This window comes from Panthera leo, chromosome C1 (genome assembly GCF_018350215.1).
Source record: "Panthera leo isolate Ple1 chromosome C1, P.leo_Ple1_pat1.1, whole genome shotgun sequence".
In the NCBI taxonomy this organism is placed as follows: domain Eukaryota; kingdom Metazoa; phylum Chordata; class Mammalia; order Carnivora; family Felidae; genus Panthera; species Panthera leo.
The window spans coordinates 89,037,251-89,059,715 of record NC_056686.1 but is presented as its reverse complement, the minus strand read 5'-3'; the positions used below and the strand labels follow the sequence as shown (position 1 = coordinate 89,059,715).

At 33.8% G+C, this 22,465-nt stretch overlaps 1 long non-coding RNA gene across 3 annotated transcripts; it reads left to right on the top strand.

Moving 5' to 3' along the window:
- Positions 1 to 954: 954 nt before the first annotated feature.
- Positions 955 to 22,165, top strand: LOC122227401. Of its 3 annotated transcripts, none has more exons than XR_006206006.1 (3): positions 955 to 1,029; positions 21,537 to 21,603; positions 22,026 to 22,165. It is a non-coding gene; the product is annotated as an uncharacterized LOC122227401 (long non-coding RNA). The 3 variants fall into 3 exon arrangements; XR_006206005.1 differs by having other exon boundaries at positions 965 to 1,002; XR_006206007.1 differs by lacking the exon at positions 955 to 1,029 and adding an exon at positions 5,961 to 6,098.
- Positions 22,166 to 22,465: the final 300 nt, after the last annotated feature.

Here is a 22,465-nt window from a genome sequence, read left to right as displayed (position 1 = left end):
TGAGGGAAGGAGCAATTCCACAGAATTCTCACTGAAAAGGTGAAAATCAACAAATAATTGAAGGAGATAAGGTATTTATCTACATATTGTACCAGGGAGAAAATATAAGTAGAAAACAAACCCTTAAATAAAGTGTGACTGCTGTATTTGAAAAATAGGAAGGGACTCATAGTGGTTGGATGAGAGATAGCAAGAGAGGAAATCAGAAAAGTAAGAGATCACATAATTTAAGGACTTTAACTTTTACTCTGAGTGAAATGGGAAACAATGGCAGAATTCTCAACTGAGAAGCTTACTTATACATAGCTTAGACATGATCTTACTTATGTGTAAAAAGAACTCCTCTGACATTTGTGTTGAACAGGAACTTCAGGGCAGGCTGAGTGGCTCAGCTGATTAAGCACCTGACTCTTGATTTTGACTCAGGTCATGATCTCACATTTCATGAGATCAAGTCCTGAATCAGGCTCTGCGCTAAAAGTGAGCCTGCTTGGGTTTCTCTCTCTCCCTCTCTCTCTGCCTCTCCCCCACCACCCTCAAAATAAATAAATAAACTTAAAAAAAAAAAAGAACATGAACTTCATAGATATAAAAGTAAATATATGTTTTCATCTTTGAAGGTATATTAAGTTTCTATTGTAACAAATTAATACAAACAGTGTCTTAAAACAACACAAATTTATTCTGTTACAGTTCTGGAGGTTAAAAATTCTAGATCAGTTTCACTGGGCTAAGATCAATGTATTATAAGGACTGCATTCTTTCTGAAGGCTCTAGGGGAGAATCTATTTCTTATCTTTTCCAGCTTCTAGAGTCTGGCTATATTTCTTGGTTTGTAGCCCCTTTACAAGCAACGGCATCACTCTGACCTCTGCTTCCATTATTACATCTCTTTCTGTGACCCTGACCCTCCTATTCCCTCTTATAACCCTTGTGATTACATTGGACTTCCCCACATAATCCAGGATGATCTCTCCATCTCAAGATCCTTAATTTAATAAGGTATTCAAAGTCTTTTCTGCCATGAAGGTAACAAAAGAACAGATTTGGGGGATTAGGAAGTTGATGTCTTTGGGGAGGGGTATTATTTTCCCTACCACAGAAGGCTAGCATAGTTATCTAGGAAAGAGTTTGCTAATAGGACCAGAGCTGGAGAAATAGATGCAGTAGAAAGACGGATGCCTAGGTGTAGAAATAGAAATAGAAATATAGTGTTTATTCAAGTATAGCAAACATCTGGTAAAGTAGGTCATCTTAAGTATATATTTGATGAATTTTAATACATATAAACATCTACTTAACACCTCTTAGATTGTGTTGTAAAACATTTCCAGAATTTCACAAAGCCCTTTCATTCCTTCTTCCAGTAAACCACTCCCCTCAAAACAATCACGACACTATTTTGTCATCTATTGACACAGATTAATTTTCCCTATTTCGATATGTATGTAGGCTAAACCATACAGTTTATATTATTTTGTGTCATTTTTATTTATTTACTTATTTATTTATTTATTTTTATTTTATTTTTAATATAATTTATTGTCAAATTGGCTTACATACAACACCCAGTGTTCATCCCAGCATTTTGTGTCATTTTTAAATTTTAAAATTATATCTGGAAGGTTCATCCATGTCATTGCTAAATAATATTACACTGCATAAATATATGATCATTTCTTAATTTATTAATGATATTCAGACTTGGGCTTTTATGACTAATTATGGTATGAACATTCCTGCATGGATCTTGTGGTGAATAGAAACTGAAAACATTTCCCACACCATAAAAATCAATTCCACATGGATTATAGACCTAAAAAGAATAAATATTCTACAAGTAAACAGGGGAATATCATTACCACATATAGAAAGGTTTTTAAGCAAGAAACAAAAATTAATAATCATAAACAAAAGACTGGATAAATTGGTTATATTTCATAATTAAAGTCAACAAGATTTCATGACAAAGGGAACATGGATTGTGAAAGAGAGAATCAGATTTGTTCCTAGGTTAGGTTTGAGTAACCGGAAGGCAGATTCAGACAGACAATTTGAACTAAGGTTTTGGAGATGGGAAGCCACTTAATTTTGGACATATTGAATTAGATAATCTATTAGATACACAAGTGGAGATATCAGATAGACAACTTGACATCTGACTATGGGGTTTATAAGAGTTGTCTCAACTATAGACCTAACTTTGGACAAGAGAATGTGCAAAATCACCAAGATGGTGTGTAGAGATAGACAGGAGGAAAAAAAAAAAATCAAGGGACTTACTTAAATCCAAGATATTCCAATGTAAAAAGGCCTAAGGGGGAAGGAGGAGACAAAATCAAAAAAGATCAGTAAAATAAGACCAACTAGTCCTCCAAGGTAAGAGAAGAAATTTAACATTGTTGAAGGAGTGATAAAATGTTGTTTTGTGCTCAAAAAGCTAAAACTGACAGTGTGTGGATTGTGGTTATGCTTATAAAAATAGTTGCAGTGGAGAGGTGGCAGCAAAATCCTGTTAGGGAATCTTGATTGGAAAATGAGACTAAAAGAATTAAAGACATTAGTATAATCGGTGGAAGTAATGAAATGGGGTGTTATTTGGTGGCAAAAGTGTGCTCAGAGAAGTTTTGTCTTTGTTTTAGCTGGGGGTTAACTGGAATTAACTAGTGTTATGATTTTGCCAGAGAACTACAACAAAAGTGAAAGGTGGCCACGTTGTCAAAAGTGCATGGAAGGGAATTATTTTAATTACTGAACACAGAATTTAAACTAGGTAAGTAAGGGGGTGAGGATGTCAAAGGATATGGCATAACGAAAAGAAGACAGGGCTTTGGATAACAGAACTAGTGTGGTGGGAGAAATGTTAGGTTTGTGAAGTGGGTGAATTGTAAAGATAGGAGACGGTTATCAGGAGTGAGATGTAGATTATGAAATGATTGAGATCTTTGGAAAGAAAAGGCCTAGCTTTATGAGCATAGAACTATAAGGCTGATGTAGAGTACTGGATCATTGGAGGAGGGGGGTGTAAGAAACAAGAATCTAGGATATGGAAGCTTTATCTACACTGTGCCTTTGGAAAGTACCCAGCACTTTTATGAGAGTAGTGTTGGAGAGAGTGACAATGAGGACCTAAAAATCCCTGAATAATAAGGACAAATGATCCAAGTGTTAGTTAGTTAGTAAGAACAGTTAGGCATAGTTACTTATATCATCTAATGATATGAGATTCAAAACTGGATAATTTAGAAATAAAGAAAGAACAACATTCAGAAAGCAAAAATGAGCTAACAGGACACTTACTATACCTGATGCCCACTGTAACAAGTGATACAGGAAGAGGAAACAGCCATATCTTCAGGGGGCTTCAGGGGACAAAACATCCTGATAGAAGATACAGATAGAGGGGGGCAGGTTTTTAACAGACCTGGCAAATTAAGGGGGAATTCAGAGAAGAAATCACTAATTAGCATAGAGAGCAAGATTAAAGTTTGAGTGTGCAGTGAATGCAGGGGACAGAATCAGGATGTACTGGGCTTCAAAGGGATAGGATGGGAGCACGAGAAGCAAAAGATGACCTGGGATTCAGGGACTTGCTACATTCATTGTTAAAATCAAGGAATAAGATCATGATGATCTTAGTCCTGATGGATTCAAGGAAAATAGCAGTGAAGATACTGACTGAAGATACTTAGCTTTGGAATTGGTGGTGGCAGTAGGAACATGAAGACTCATGCACATTGTCACCTGTACTCCTCTCTCACTGTTACTCTTCAGCCCTAATCATGGGTGGGGGAAAATGAATGACTTAGTTGCTAAGAAAATTTATCTTTAAAAAGGAAAACCTACACAATATTTCAAAATCAGATGGAATGTAATTTCATACAGGGGAAGTTGGATATTCTAAAAGACCAGTGGCTTTTAGGCTATTGCAGCATGGATATTATTACCTCCCTTTTAATGTAAGAAAAGGTTTGTACTAGTGTATCCTTGGAAACCTCTGTGAACAGGCATTTCAGGGATGGCAGTCAGCTTAACAAGCCACAGTGGTACACAGGCAATTCTTAAGAGAAAAGATTTCTAGTTGAGAGAGGTCAGCTCTGTTTCCTACGGGCACATACTTCTTGATTCCTAGTGGGGAATATAATCTCTCCTTCTCTGAATCCATAATACAACTGTCTAGGGTGAAGGAGAAACAATGCTGTAATACCTTAAGACCAACCAGGAACATAACCAATGAAGAAGTGATGGATGAACTGCAGAATTCTTTCTAAATGATGCTTTGGAGATGAGCTTTTCTGTCACATTTTACAAGCTATTATTTAAAAGAGAACATGTAAATATGTGATTTTTTGTTATAGTAATATAAAGAATAAATAAAATGAGAATGTGGTGATGGAAGAAATGTCACCATGATTTTGAAGACTGGAAAGTGACAAACCTCATCACAGATTAAATCACAAAGAAACAGAAACTAGAAGAAAGGTAACTGAGATGAAATGATTGGCCACAAGCAGTGTTAGTCAAGGAAACAAAGAAAAAAGAATGTCTATATATGAAACTGTCAGACTGAATGGAAACATTATTATTGGTTTCCAACTTTTGTGTAAGCGTGGAGCAAAATGCCAAAGTCAAAGCAACCAGCCAATTATGGAGTTAGTGAACTTGAAAGGGGAAACAATTTTGAAAAAGTTTTTTCTAAGGAGGATCTTGAAAAGTTATCATTTACCAGCATAAAAATATCTTCAGGGCAATTATCAAGAGAGTGGGTAGATATCATTACAAAAAGGAAAAGGTTAGAGAGTTGAGATAAACTTGTTATCTTTGTGTTATTACTCTTTGTTATTTGTAAGAGTGTTACATCCCTGGAGCAGAAAAAACAATTTAAATATTAACAAGTAGAACATTCATCAAAAAATTCTGGTAATGGAAGAAATAACCCCAAACTAAGACACAGCAAGGGCAATTGAAACTATATTATACATTTGTAAGAAACCTTTATGTTTTTTCCAGTCAAAATAATGATACATGTTATGGTAAATTTTGGGAAAAAATAAATGAATATTATATCTTAAGTATACTAATTTAGGAAATTAGAGATTTTGGAATCACATGAGAATACTGATGTTTATCACAGGACAGCTTACACAGCACTCAGAGATTATTTTTAAACAGTAAAGAATATGCATTAACTGTTTTGCTACTGGAACTGTTTAAGGTTCTCTAAGAATATAAATATTACTAAAAATGTATTATTACTATCATAAAAGACATGTGCAGCTCCAAACTAAGCTATGCTAAATCTTAGAAAATGAGTACAGTTATTGAAAAATTAAATTAAGGGTGCCTGAGTGGCTTAGTAAGGTAGGCATCCGACTCTTGATTTCCGCTCAAGTGACGATCCCATGGTTTGTGAGATCAAGCCCTGCCTTGGCTGTGGGGCAGCGTGGGGCCTGCTTGGGACTCTCTCTCTCTCTCTCTCTCTCTCTCTGCCCCTCCCCTGCTTGCCTGTGCATACACTCTCCCTCTCAAAATAAATAAACATTAAAAACAAAATAAAGCTTAAATTAAAATTTTGTGGGGGGCACGTGGATGGCTCAGTCAGTTAAGCATCCAGCTCGGGCTCAGGTCAAGATCTCACCATTTGTGAGTTGGAGCCCTGTGTTGGGCTCTGTGCTGACAGCCTGGAGCCTGGAATCTACTTCTGGTTCTGTGCCTCCCTCTCTCTCTCTGCCCCTCCCCAGCTCATGCTCTGTCTCTCTCTGTCTCTCAAAAATAAAAAGAAAATTAAAAAAACATTAAATTAAAATTTTGTGCATAAAATGAAAGTTAACTGGGAGATCTTCACATGAACAAGCCTGGGGCAATGGCTTACACGGCATAGGCAACATAACAGGGAGAGGCCCAGAAAGAAAAAAAAAAAAAAAAAAGTATATTGTGGGAATTGTTGTGTGGTTCAATACTTAGAGTACATAGCATAAAAGAAGCACTTTGGAATAAAGTGCACTGTATTTTTACTTCAATCCTAATTATTCTCTTTTTTTCAGAGTCATTATACTGCTGTGTGTTCTTCAGAAAACCATTCACTGCATTCATCAAATGTATTTACCTATTTGAAATAATCAAATATACATTGACCTATTTAATATCTAAGAATGATATAGTAATTAATTGAGGTAAAGTTCTCACATGTAATAAATTAATTGTATGTATAGAGTAGAATATTATACTGCAGTGAAAATGTATAATGATATCTCTATGTGTTAATATGAGTAATTGTCAGGAATATAATCCCATGGAAATAAAAAACATGTGGCAAAAGGATAGATTCACAATAGACCCTTCGGTATGAAAAACACAAAATAATAATGTATGGATTACAAAGACATATGTAAATAAAACTATAATAAAGAGGAAAAACATAAAAACAAAATTCAGGGTAGTGGTTGTCTCTGTAGAGGGGGAAGAAGATGATAGGATCAAGAAAGACAAAAAGGGATATAAATTTATTATAATGCTCCATTTCTTGAGCTGGATATTGCATAAATAAATATGTGTTAATTTCATTGTAATTATGTATGTCTTACACAAATTTTGTGAATGTGATTTTGTATGCACTTACATGTAATAAAAGTAATTTAAAATTAGGTGAATGACTTCATAAATACTGATAGAATAAATAAAATAAACAGTTCACAAAATTATTGTATGAAAATATCCAGTATAAAATATAGGGATGGAATGTTTTCAAAGACTGAACGGCAGATCTGGAGCAATAGGATAGTAGATTAAACTTAGATTTTTGTAAGGTTAAATATCAGTAGGAACCTACTTTCTATTAAGTGTTACTATTCTTTTTTTTTTTTTTTCTTTTTGGTAAAGCTTGATTCTTCTTGTATATACTATGTTTGGTAGTATTATCCCAGACCACTTAAAAACTTGTAGCTTTAAGAGAAGCTTAGAACTAATTACAGGACTTTTGTAAATCATCTGTCTAGAAATAACTAAAACTTGTCATTAGATGTAGAAGGATTATCTGATGCTACTGTCATAAACTTTAGTGCTAGCTCTATTTCAGACACTATAAACAGAATCTTGAGGAAGTCAATCTCTCTTAATTTTTTAAAATATTCCATTCAATATTCAATGAGTTTATTACAGAAGATCTCATCAAAGCTTTTCTCTAGCTTAAAGATCCTATGTATTTCTGACCTTCTAGGGTATTAAGGATTGAAACTGTCTCTTTGGGGACCACCTTAATTTTTAATTACTGTACTGATACTACTCTGAGACAGAATGCTGTTATGCTTTTATCTGCATCACTCACTGAGAAAATGCAGTGTTAAATAATGATGCACGTTTTAATAACTCATTGAATAATGGCGCTAGTAACTCAGGAAGTTGTATAAATGAGAGAAACAGTAACAAGTCTCTGTAATACAAGGGCCAAAATGAGGTATCTTTGATAATTCATTGTCCTGCTATATTCATATTCAGTTTAGAATTATGGTCTCACACCATTATATATGCATCTATAATTTATTATTAAGAAAATATGATGGGTAAGGTTAATAAATGTCCATAAGAATGTTGGAAATGCAATTAAATTATCTTCATTTTGTATATTTAGTCTGTTTTAGACTTGAAATGTATTGTCTATATCTTCTGTTTACAGCTTTTTTCTTGGAAAATGCAGATTAACATGTAAATGAAATTTATTATACAAAGCAAAAAAAAAATCATAGCTTCATTACTCTAAGAGAAAACAAAATTAAGCTACATAATTTTAGACTTTTATAATATGCATCCACAATTACACGAGAGAAAACCCAGAAACCTACAGGTATTAGAATAAATAAAAATACTACTTGGTTTATACTTATATCTATAATTTCTCCAGTTGTAGGTAAATGTTAGGTAAAGTATATGTTCTTTTAATGTTTATTATTGTTCCATTAGTTTTTTTAATTGAAATTTTCTATATTTCAAAAGAAAAATGATTCAAATTTCCAAAATGAGCCTATATTAGCAGAAATAAATATTTAATTTAATTTAAAAATGTTGTCATTATTAGGGGCACCTGGGTGGCTCAGTCGATTGAGTGTCCAACTTCGGCTCAGGTCATGATCTCACGGTTTGTGGGTTCGAGCCCCACACTGGGCTCTGTGCTGACAGCTCGGAGCCTGGAGCCTGCTTCTGTTTCTGTGTCTCTCTCTCTCTCTGCCCCTCCCCTACTCGTGCTGTCTCTCCCTGTCTCTCAAAAATAAATAAGTAAAGTTGAAAAAAAAAAAAAAAGGAATCACTGGATCACTGGGACATCTCTCAGGGATTCCCATGTCTGTTCTCAACTGTGAATGGGAAATTACAGCAACCACAGTCTGAGAAGGGCACATGATTCTATGAGTCAGTCCCCAGGCAAAGCACTTTGTACTAGTGAAAGTAAGGATTGATGTACAAAGTAGAGGTATTAGTGAAGATGGGAAGTAATCTAGGAAAAGTGGTAGAGGAGGGAGGTATTGAATATCAGTTTTAGCCTTGAGGACTACTACAGCAAACTGTAGTACAGCTTTTCTCTCCAACCTCCTTTTGACATTTTACAAAATGTATTTTGAAGAGCCCTCTGGAAAAATTTGTGACAGGTTGGAGCAAATGGAAGGTGAGATGAGAGTGGACTGTAATAAATATCAGTGTTCTCCCAAATCCTCTCACTGAAGCTGCTCTTGTGTCACAATCCACCCCATCCCTCCTGCCTTTCATTTCCATTGGGAGCAATTGCAGCTCTTTGTTGGAGCACTGTCTTCGGGCTGCTGGAAACTGCTTCCCTTGCACCTAGGAAAGACACAAAAGTACCTAGGGCTTTGCAAACACCTGGGCATTCCTAGACGAATTCCTGACAGATGGGCGAGTATGAAGACTCCAGTCCCTTTGCCTCAGGTCAGGACAACTCTGAGTTCTTGTTCTGGGCTACACTCCTTGTGATAAAGGCTGAAGTTTCCATCTGTGAGACTTTGCTGAAGAGAAACCCCATTCTTTGATTCATCCATTTTACTGAGGTGTTCCCCTCTTCCCCTAAAGGTTTCCGTAGAGGATATTTCTATTAGAAAGCATGTGCCTATGAGATCTTTTCTTGAGATTCCCTTAGATTACTCCAGTGAGCCAGAAGTAAGGCATTAATCTGCCCAAGCCCAAATGTAAATAGTTTCTTCCTCTTTCTAACCAACAACGATCTGAAGCCCGTTAAAACTAATTGCCCCTCCAGATTAATGCGGATGCTATAACATATCTAGTGTGATATTTTAATTCATAATAAGAAATATATATTAGGTCTTCATCTCTTTTTCTGGTACAGAGCTCCTAAAACCCCAGTAATTTCCTGAAAGGAGACCAACAAAAGTGTCTTTTGTTATGTTAATGAGGTGACCTTTGACCTCACCGAGGATGGAGGACTGGTTGCCAGGAGAATCAATCATTTGATCAGAGGGTTAGAACTTTCAGTCCCACCCTTCTGACCTCTGAGGAGGGGAGAGTTTGGAGGTTGAATCAAGTGCCAATGGCCAATGGTTTAATCCATCGTGACTCTGTAATGAAGTCTCCCTAAAAACCTCAAAGAAGGGTTTCAGAGAGCTTCTGGGCTGTGAACACAAGGACATTCCAGGAGAGTGACACACCTGGGAGAGGTCAAGAAAGCTCTGCATCCTCTTCTCTTGCCTTGCCCTTTGCATCTCTTCCATCTGGCTGCTCCTAAGTTACACCCTTTATAAACCAGTGGCCTAGGAAGTAAAATGTTTCTCTTGAGTTCTGTGAGCTGTCTTAGCAAAATGATCAGTCAGTAAGAGAGGGCCATGGAAACCTCTGATTCATAGCCAGTCAGAAGTACAGATAACAACCTAAACTTGTGAGTGACTAGCTTTGAAGTTCAAAGAGGGGATTGTTGGAACTTCTAATCTACAGATGATTGGGCTTGTGGCTGATGTCCAAAGTGGCAAGGGGGTGCGGTGAGGGCAGTCTTGTAGAACTGAATCCTTAACCTCTGGAATCTGATGCTATTTCAGGGTGTCAGACAGAGTCAGAAATGACTTGAATTCTGGGACGCCTAGCTGGTACCAGGACCATTGTTTGTTGGTCCCTTCCACAAACTGGAATCTTGATACTTTATCTACATTTAATCTTTTTTTTTTTTTTTTTTTTTTTGAGAAACACAGAGTCTGAGTCAGGGAGGGGGAGAGAGAGAGAGAGAGAGAGAGAGGGAGAGACCCAAGCCGACTCTGAACTGTTTGGAACCAAGTGGGGCTTGATCCCATGAACCATGAGATCATGACTTGAACTGAAATGAAGAGTCATATGCTCAACTGACTGAGCCACCCAGACGCTACAATTTAATCTTATTTTAACCTATAAATGCATTATTAACCTTGGATCTTAGTCAATATTGTTTTTTAAATAATTTATACACATTTACTGTTATATGCTGCATTCTGGATAATTTATTAAAACATAATTTCCAGTTACTTATATGCTTTCTGACTTTGTTGTTATAGCTGCTAACTAATTAGAGTATAACTTACATTAGAAAAAGTAAACAAAACAAAACAAAAAACCCTAAGCATGCAGCTCAATAAATTATTACAAAGTGAATAAAAAGACACAACTAACAACTAGGTTGAAACACGTAACTTTGCCTCACTAAGAAGTCCTTTTCCTTCCCCTTCCCATATACTCACCTTCTTCCTCCCCATCTTTAATACTATTTCAAAATGACTATTTTGAAGTTGTATAAAAAAAAAAATTGAATCTTACAAAATATTTTTGTATCAGGCTTTTTTCAGTGAAAATATTTATGAGATTTATCCACATTTTAGCTTGTATCTGTGGTTTATTATTTTTATTGCTATATAATATTTCCCATGTGTAAGTATACCCTCATTTACCTGTCCTACAACACATTTTACTATTGATGGGATTTATTTTCAGAATTTCTGTATTATAGATAAGCATTGTACCCATCTTTTGCTGCAAGGGGTAGACATTTCTTTTGAGCAAAGATCTAAGAGCAAAGGTTTGCTGGGTCCAAAAGCAGATATTGACAAATAATTTTCTGAAGTCATTGTGTTAGGTAGACACTAGACCTGAGCAGTGGAAGGAATGCTGGAGGCAGAGTCCCAAGTCCTTGAAGGGGAATTATAGAGACATGAGCTGGAGGCAAAGACAGTGATAGATAAGCTGTACATTAAAAACCCCTGGGCACAACATCCCAACCTTAAGGCTTCCAAGACCTTGGGGCTGACAGATCCAGAGCCATAACTATGGAGCTTGTCTTCTCCTCCTCCACCTCTGCCCGAGGGCAAACCCTATACTCATTACATTATAATACGTTTGCATTGCAGTTATAGCCCCCTTCCCCCACCAGAGAGAAAGGCTGCCTTGATGGTTCCAGTACAAACTTTATAGGTTTGTGGGAGTAGTTCACCCAAATGATTGGAAGCAACCTCCATTAGAGACCACCCCAGTGTACTTCCCAGCTCTTCCCATCCCAGAGAAACCCATTAATATCGAATTCCAAAACAATCTAGGGGCCGGTTCCACCTCTGGGAACCTACCCATTCTCCAACCTTGAGAGTGTACTTTAACAAACTGCTTTGTGCTTGCTACTTTCCTTCTGACTGTCTTTATTCCAGCATGGATCCCCATGGAAATCTTATAAATCATCTCCTGGGGAATCCAAGGACTGAGAACTCCACTGGTAACAACTGTACCGATTTATACCCTTTGCTAGTGGTTATTGAGCATTCTTTTGTCTTTCAGATACTTGAGAACACTGGCATTGTCAGTCAGCCTTTTGAATGTTTGTCATCTAGTCTCATTTGTAATAGTGTCCCATGTGGTTATAGTTTGCATTTCCCCAATGATGACACTAAGTCACATTTTTGTATGTTTACTAGCTATTTGGACATCCTCTGCAAAAGGTCTATTTAGTTTTCTTGACATTTTCCATTGCATTATCTGTCCTTTTGTTTTGTTTTCTTTTACTGAAGCCTCTTGTCATTTATAATATTACAAATATGTTCTCACATTCTTTGGCTTCCCTTTTTGCACTGTAATTGATGCCTTTTAAGCAAGAATTCTTAATTTTAACTCTAGAAGGTTTATTGGTTTTATCTCTAATGTTTATATCTGTAATCAACCTGGAACATTGTAAAACATGAGTATGCAACTAACCCCTCATCATGTTTTGAGGAGATCATTTTTCCTCCAGTTTGCAATGATATATTTTCCTTAAGCCTAGAGATTAGATATGTGTCATTCTGTTTTTGTATACTCCACTTCATCCACTGGTCTATACTTCTACCTTTAGCCCTATAATCACAATAACTTACACACTGTATATCTGTACTCTTGGTAACTGTTGAATAACTCCAACTTAGTTTACTTTTCAAGAGCATTGTGACTATCATTGATTCTTTGTATTTCCTTATACATTTCAGCTTGTTAAGTTACCTGTTGTAATTTTTATGTCAGTGAATCAATAAGTTAATTTGCAGAGAAATAACACTTTAAAAATTGAGTCCCCAAATCTAGGGGAATGATATATACTTCCATTTGTATTTCTTCTCCAATATTATTCAATATATATTTTTTCCATATAGAGGTCTTATACATTTATCATAATATTTACTCCTAGATATTTAATAATTTTGATATTATTATAAATAACATCATGTATATGGCTTCATTTTTAAAATGTGTATTGCTGATTCCATTTAGTTTTTGTTTAAAAATATATATACAAACAATTTCCAGGTTATTTCCAAATTTATTTGGTAGTTTATTATCTCCTGTTTGCAAACTCACTTTCTAGTTTTAAACATGACAACATATTTATTCAATATTTTGTGGCAGACTATTTCAAGACCTAACGACTTTTCCTGATGTGTTCTGTTGATTGTCACAGACAGTGCCTTATTTATGTGTGAGGTGTGTTTTTTGTTTTGTTTTTTTTTGTTTTTGTTTTTGTTTTTGTTTTTTTAATTTAAAATTGTGATCTCATTTTTTCCAGGAACTTTATCTGTGGGGACACTTTGAAATCCAGGTTGAACCTTGGTTCTTTCAGAAAGTATTTGCTTATGCTTTGTTTCAATCACCTGCAAGCACTATAATAAATTTAAAACAAATTTTGCAGTTTGGTGTCTTTGAAACACTCATTCACATATAGGATAACTTCATTAATTTTCTAACATGACTCAAAATTTTATGTTTTTCTTAGGTATTTACTAATATACTATTTATTAAAATGTGCATTTTCTGCATGAACAGCTTTGATAATTCTTTTTCATGATTTCTAGATTAATTAGATCAAAGATAGTTCATATTGTCAATTCTATTACATGGATACTAGCAGTTCACGGAAATGTGATTTTTATAAACTGCTAATTTAATGCGTTAAATGCTTTATTTAGCATTGTAATCTTACATTTCCTTAATTAATAAGATGGTTAAAAGTTTCCCATATGTTCATTTGCTCAGTGTACTTCCTCTTTGGTGGATTTTGTATTGCCTTTAACATTATATTTATTGTGCCCTTTTAAGAGCTGCTTTTGTAAATTAAGATGTCATTATAGAGTGGCTTTTTCACAGGTTGCTGTAGCAATAAATGACTACCACTGCACTATGATATCAGACTTTCCCTTGAAAGCCTAAGCTAACTTTTATTTTAAATTACTTTTTCATCTTTTAATATTTTATTGAACTTTTAAATCTTGAATATTAAATGTCAAGCCTTAAAAATTTAGGAACAATATGTATTTCACTTTTCAAAGTTGAGCCTATTTTTAAAGGATTTTTTAAGGTAAAAAGATGTTTTGTGGCTACAAACTGATCTTAAGAGTCCAAAAAAATAATCTGACTGTGAATTTTAACTCTATCATTTAACAGCTTTTAAAATTATAAGTTGTGCAAGAGAAACAAAAGCAAAAAAAAAAAAAAAAGGCAAAATTTTGTGAGACTACACTAAAATAAAAAGCTTTTGGATAGCAAAGGAAACCATCAACAAAACAAAAAAGCAACTGGCTGAAAAGGAGAATATAACTTCAAATGATATATCTGATAATGGATTAATATACAAAGTATATAAAGAACTTACACAACTCAACACCCAAAATACAAATAATCCAATTACAGTCAGAGGACCATAATACACAATTTTCCAAAGAAGACATACAGATGGCCAACAGACACTTGAAAAATGCTCAACACACTAATCATCAGGGAAATTCCTATCAAACTCAAAAGGAGATATCACCTCACACCTGTCAGAATGGCTAGAATAACAAAGATAATAAATAACAAGTATTGGCAAGATATGGGAGGACAAATACCTCATACACTGATGTTGGGAATGTAACTGGTTAATTGGTGTAACCACTATGGAAAACAGTATATAGACTCCTCAAAAAATTAAAAATAGAAATACCATATCATCCAGTAATTCTTCTACTGAGAATTTACCCAAGGGAAATGAAAATACTAATTTGAAAGAAATAATGCATCCTTATTTTTATTATAGCATTATTTACAATAGCCAAGATATGGAAGTAGCCAAAATGCTCATAAATAGATGAATGGATAAAGAAGATGTGATATATATATATATATATATATATATATATATATACACACTGTATATTCCATTATAATGGAATACATATATATATACTATATATATACATTATATATATATACTATATATAGTATACTATACTATATAGTATATATATATAGTATACTAGTATAGTATAGTATACTATATATAGTATATATACTATAGTGTATATATATATAGTACTATAGTATACTATATATATATATATATATATATAGTATACTATAGTACTATATAGTATATAGTGTACTATAGTATACTATATATATATATAGTATACTATATATACTATACTATATACTATATACTATACTATACTATACTATATACTATATAGTATATACTATACTATACTATATACTATATAGTATATACTATACTATAGTATACTATATATATATAATGGAATATTAATCAGCTTAAAAAAGAACGAGTTCTTGCCATTTGTGACAACATGGAGGATCTAGAGGGTATTATGCTAAGTGAAATAAGTCACACAGAGAAAGATAATCCCATATGATTCCACTTACATGTGCAATCTAAGAAATAAAACAAATCAACAACAAAGAAAAAAAAAGAAACAGACTTATAAATACAGAGAATAACCTGCTGGTTTCCAGATTGGTGACTGGTAGGGAGATGGAAACAATAGATAAAGAGAATTAAAAGGTAGAAACTTTGAGCTATAAAATAAATAAATCATGGAGATGATAAGTCCAGCATAGGGAATATAGTCAGTAATAAGTTTAATAACCTGGTATGGTGACCAATGGTAATGAACACTGGGTAATGTATAGAATTGCTGAATCAGTATGTTGTACACCTGAAACTAATATAATTTTTAGTGTCAATTACACTTTAATACTAAAGAATAAACAAAGCAGAGGGAAGTAAGATTAATAGATTCAAAAATTATAGGTCACTCTAACCTTTAGTTTCTATTTTTACAACAGTGTAATAATGTGTTCAAGCATCTGTTTAACAAATTTTTACTGAGTAGTGGCTATGTGCCAAGCACTGTACACAAAAATGTATGTAATTTATATTTATGTTTTATTTATTTAACATTTTATTTGTATTATATTTATAATATAGAATTTATATTAGCCCTAAAAAGTAAATTAACAGATTATGATGCAATATGTAAATAATAACAATGTTGTGAAGAAAAACAATGCAGAGAAAATAAAAAGAAAGTTATGGAAGCTACTTTTTTGGTTGGACAATCAGAAAAAGCCTCTCTGAGGAAGTGATGCTTGAGCAGCTCTCTAAACAAAGTGGACACTGAGCTGTACATACAGCCATTAGAAAATTAGTTTAGTGGAGGAGAAAGGGAAACAGCAAGTGTAAATTCCCTGAGGTGGAACTATGATTATCATGTACGAGAAAAAGCAAGAAAACTAGCAGTTGACAAAAGTGATTAAGGATGGTAAGCATGCTTAGAGCTGAGAAAGGGCAGACCCTGGTTTAATGAGGCCTAACAATTAAATAATTTGGGGCAGTTCTCTTAAGAATTGCAAAAAAAAATTATAAGAACAAATTACATAAGAAAGTGAATATTGGGACACCTGGGTGGCTCAATTGGTTGAGCATTCAATCTTGATTTCGGCTCAGGTCATGATCTGAGGGTTGTGGGATTGAGCTCTTCATCACTGCACTGAGCATGGAACCTGCTTGGGATGCATCCTCTGTCTCTCTCTCTCTCTCTCTCTCCCTCCCTCGGCATCCTTCCTCTACTGGCACTCTCAAAAACAAACAAACAAATAAACAAACAAATTTAAAAGCAAAGTAAATATTTAATTAGATTGAAAAATACTCTAGATTTAAAAACTCGTAATACCACAAATGTTTTTCCATATAGCACAAATAAACATAGCTTTGTGCTCTGTGGCATCCTCAAGATGTTTTAGGATTTTTCATATATTTATCCAGTCTGTAAGCCCATCAAATGTAAGTAATATCTTTCTTGTTGAAAAAAATTGCCATCCAAACAATATATTCAAACCGTGGTTTTGAAAAAATGCTAGTGAAGAGCTGATATCTTTGACTATTATTATTAAAAATCATGCATTTGGGGCGCCTGGCTGACTCAGTCAGTTGGGCTTCCAAATTTGGCTCAAGTCATGATCTTGCAGTTCATGAGTTCAAGCCTAGCGTTGGGCTCTGTGCTGACAGCTCAGAGCCTGGAGCCTGCTTCGGATTCTGTGTCTCCCTCTCTCTGCCCCTCCCCCACTCATATTCACTCTCTCTCTTTCTCTCTCTCAAAAATAAATGAAACATTAAAAAAACAAAAAAATTAAAATCATGCGTTTAAACATAGCTGTTTGGTTTGGCTCTCTGTAAATATAAGTGGGATAATATGTTAAAAATACTGGCTTTCCATGAAATCATTGCTTTTTTAAATAGTCATGATAAAAGAATTGTTATACACCTCAAAGGATACATAGAATTAAGTTCTTCACCTTCACATGTACTCTTGATCAGCCAGTTAATATCTGTCTTTATATTAATTTTGATCTTCAGTCTGCTTATAATTTTCCAGTTTGGGTGCATCCTGATCATTTGCTTTTCTGCTGTTCATTATCATTTCATTATCTGTAGTTTCTTGACTATCATGATGTTTTCCCTTACCTTTGTAATTTTGAACATGAGATTTTTTTAGTTCCATTGCTTTATAAAAAGAGACACTTTTGATATTTAGAAGTTTTTGATAACTTTTTTTGCCTGTTTATGCTTTTAGTTTCTATTTGGATAATTCCTTCCATTCACATTCAAATTTTGGTATAAATGATAATTATGAAACATACAAAAATTTATATTAAGACATGATCAAGAGCATTTAAAATTTTGACTACATAATGTTGAATTGTGTGACCAAATTCCTATTACACTATATACTTGACTTAATTGATAGTTATTGGAGTTTTATCACTTGTACACTTGTTTCTCAGTCAGTTTCCTCATATTAGCAAGGTAGCATGCCATATTATTGGAACGGCCAAATTTTATCGAGAGAATTGGTGAGTCAAATATTCCAAAAATTCCAAAAATTCCCATGGCCATTCCATCACTACCAGCAGGGAAAATTGTTTGGAGGGAAAGTCAGAGAAGAAAAGACGGTAGTCCTAACTTTCTACTCTTAAAATATCTCTCTTTTGCCAAATTATTTTTTAAAAGACATTAAAATGTTAAAATGCACTGCTGGAGACCCACACGACACTGGCAGGAGGTTGTACAAGTGAGGAAACCCATAGCTTACGCTTCAGTAACTTCCCAGAAAATTGGCATATAGCAATAATTCGAAGACAAACTCAGTGGTCAAGTTATATTAGGTCAGGTAGGAAATGTTAAGAGTCTGGGGTTGTTTTTAAGATTAAATTATGCAACACTCGGAATGTTTAGAGAAATTTCAAGCAAGTGCTTAACACATGAAAACAGTCAAATGATTACCATAATCATTATTATTAGACCACAAATAAACTAATATAACTATTTTAACATGCTTTCTAGAATATACTCACACACATACACACTTATGAACATCTATATAATTACATATTCAGTTATATAAAGTTTAAAGTGTCTTTTATTTCTCTCTCTCATATATATGTGTGCACACACACACACACACAATATGTAACATGCCCATCTGTGCATACTGCCAACTTCTCCTATCTTCACAGGGCAGAAAGAGGTAAGAATCAAGCTCTCTAGTAACTTTTATAAGGGCACTAATCTCATTTACTAGGGCTCTACTCTTATAACTTCATCTAATCCTAATTACCACCATAAGGCCCCACCTGTTAATATCATCACAGTGGTGGTAGGATTTTGACATGAACTTTGGGGAGATGCATTTAGTCCAGACAGGTAACTTGCCCTCTCAGCATGCTGTAGCTTAACTCCAAATAATCATTTCTTTTTTCACATATTTATATTTCTAACATATCTGTATTGTCTTAGAATTGAGAAAATGCTTAAAGAAGGGGCAGGGATCTGAGAAAAGCCTTCTCATAGCACAAAGAATTCTTCAACCTGACTTACGTGATGAGTTGATAATATACACATAATTCTCTTAGTGTCGTAAGTGTAAATTGATGCCCATATAGCATATAATCACATTTTGTGCCTTTCCACATTTGGATTTTTGGAAACAATGAAATTTTAATATTCTTAGAAGAAAGATTAGACTATAAATCAAAGTCAAAATGATTTTCTGGTTTATGTCCTGTTGTGTGGGAGGGAACTGAAAGCTATTTAGAAACTGTCTAGGTCTCTAATTACATTGTTTTTGCACAATTTTTAAATTAATCAAATTTTCCACTTGGATAGAGTTTGAATAGAATTTTTTTTTTATTAACATCTAACAAAAACAGAAAAATAACATAACAAAAGGGAGATACGGACTTTGGAAAACAAATGTTGAAAACAATTTAAGCCTAATTGTGAAATGAAGAAAGCCAATTTTCCTATAAATGACTATTTTCTCTATATTTCTACTTTATAACTACTGTGTTATAAGAATAAATATGTTATTTCAGAGGAAATACAAGTCTGAAAGCAAGTTTGGGTTTTAGTGTCCATGTAGGGAAAGATAACATATTTCAAGCTCACATGAACTGAGACTAATAAATTCAGAATCCTTGGTGAAAGGATGCCTGAAAAACTTGGCCTATTATCTCCAATAGGAGATATGTAAGATTGTCACAGTCAAAGCTCTGAATAGGAAAAAATATCTCATAGGAAATCAGGACTTCAAACTTAATCCTAATATAATTCTGAAGTAAAAAAAAATGTCATGATCTCTGAAACGGAGGATACCCAAATTCCTCCATAATAACATATAACAAGTGATTTTTATAGTGATTTTTCTGGAGCTCAGATCAGATAAAAAACATAAACAAAAATTTCAAAATTAAGTTTTTTATAATTAAGAACCCATGATAGGCACTCTTTCATACACATTAGCATAGAAACAGAAACATAGATATAACAAAATCTGAGTAAAGTGATTTATTATATGCTATTAAATTTAAAATGTTTAAGTTAGATATGCAATTGAATTTTACTTGAACTTCCTGGAAGCTATTGCAAAAGTTCAGGGTGAGGAAAAAAAATGGCCAATAAACTAAAATTACATGATCATCATAGAAGCACAACTGGTATAGGATTTTTAAATAATATATTTGGTATATGTCTATTATATTTGATAAATTATATTTGATATATGATAATGTCACAGGTATTACAAAAGACAAGACTAGAATTTATACAAATGATCAATTATTCAAAATAGCTTCAATAATAAGACTATAACTGTGTTTCTATTATGGTCTTATTGATTCAAAATAATTTTGGATTTTATATTTTTCCAATAAGTTTGTAAACCATTTTATTTGTTATAGTTAAAGTCTTTATTTTACCATTGTCAAATACTTTTTAATGTTCATTCCTTTCTTATATTTCTGTCTGCAAAATAAAAGCATTTTGTTTGACTGCAAGTTTAATATAAATAATATTTATATGCCTTTTTCTAGGAGCTGCTTTACTTTTTGTATGCTCCAAAGATTTCTTGAGATTAAAAATGAGTGAAATTGATTTAGAAGAACATACATTCAAAATAAATGAAAAGTCATACATCAAAGAGTGATTCGTTAACATTCTTCTTATAGCTTTAGGCATTAAATCATCATCTTCATGTCCAGTTACCTTATATTAACAACTAAATTTGAAGGAAATGCAGGTGCTTCTTCAGAAAAATATTGTCCTAAGATTTTCATTTGGATATGGACATCATCTTCATGATGTGGGTGGTAAAGTCCAAAAATACGTTGAGTTAGCTATATGTTCATCAAACCTTTCTTGGAAAACTGTAGTAAAAGGTTTTAGTCTCCTATGTGTACTCTCTTTAGGCAGAATGGCTCAGCCTCTATTTTGCATACGTAATTTGCATACCCAACTTACAGTTTCCTACCTTTTCCACTTATCATGGCAACTGGCTGTTTGGTGATTTTGTGCACATTAACAAAACCACAAATGGCTAGCACATCAAGTTCTCGGGCATGAACTCACATGATGCCTCTCAAACCATGAACTCCCACAGTGAGCTGATACTAGGCACTAATGGCCAATTACAGTGTATTATAGCTTATTTTACTGTGCGCCTCACTGAAAGGGAGGTGTTAATTAGTTCTAAGCATCTGAAAAGTGCTCAGAAAAGAGATAATCATAAATTATTGTGAGTTGTCTATCATATTTAGCCATATGTAAAAGATCATTTTTTTCATTATGTAAATATCTCATGACAGAAGCTGAAAACATAAAAAGGAAATTTAAAAAAACCATTTCATTCTACTGTTCTTTTTCTCCAGTTTTAAGCAATTTTATTATAGTATGTGTCTTTATTCAGTTGCCTTCATGTTTCATGTTTTTATTCCTTGGTATTGTTTGACCTTAGAGCTGTGGGTTTGTAGTTTTCATGAATTTGGGGAAAATTTTGACCATATTTCCTCAAATATTTCCTGCTCTTCCCCTCTTTGGGACCCACATTATATGTATCTTTAAAGTTGTCTTACATTTAACTGATGCTCTCTTCTTTCTCTTTCCAGTCTTTTCTACCCCTCTGTTTCATTTTATGTACTTTCTACTTCTATGTCTTCAATTTCATTAATTTTCCATCTATTTTTTAATCCTCACTTGTTTCTCTATAGTCTATCTTTCATCTCAGTCACTAATTTCCATATCCAGAAGTTTCATGTGTCTAATATTTAATTTTTTATTTAATACATGTAGTCTTTCCTGTACCTTGTTGAATACAAGGAATAGAGTTGTAATAGCTAATTGAATGCCATTTTTTCTAATACTATCATATATGTTATTTCAGAGTCACTTTCCACCAATTGACGTTTCTCTTCATAATGGATCACATTTTATGCTACTTTGCATTGCAGGTAATTTTTTGATCAGTTGTCACTCAATAAGAATATGTTGGTGATGGTTCTTTTGTATCCATATTTACTTTATGCATATTTTTATCGGTAATTTGTCTATGTATATTATTGAGATTTGTTATTGGATGAAGTTAATTCATAACAGCTTGATAATTCTGATTTTGCTTCAGGTTTTGTTTAAAGGAACTAGAGAAGCATTTATTTTAGATCTAATTGTGCCCATTCTTGAAACAACAGAATCAGGACCATGAACAGATATAAACTTTGGAGATCCTTCTTATTCATTTAGGTCCCAGACCCACCTTTCCCTATTAGCCCTTAGAAGTTCCCTCATAGGCATGGGTTGACCAGTATTCAGTTGAAGACTTGACCAGGATCCTCTGCATATCTTCAGAGCTTTCTCTTTGTGCATCTCTCTCTAGACTGCTACACTGCCCTGCAAAACTTAGCCACTTCAGACTTCCTGGACTTCCAGCTCCATACTCTCAACTCAACAGTCTCCAAGTTCCGCTCAGCTTCTCCCTTTATTCTCAGTGGCCTGAAAACTCTCTGAAGGTAATAAACAGACAATTATACATTTTGCTACATTTGATTCCCATCTGTCTGGGAACACTATTCTTCATGTGACAACAATGTTAAATAACTTGAAACTATTGTTTCACATGTTTAGTCTGTTTTTAAAAAATATTTCAACCATAAGCACAAATTCAGATTCTGTTATTTCATCTTGGCTAGAAGCGACAGCTTTTCCCATCATATTATAAGATAAGTAGTAATAATAAATAAAAATATAGGAGTGCCTGGACAGATCAGTCAGTTGAGCAGATGACTCTTAATTTTGGCTCAAGTCATGGTCTCAGGG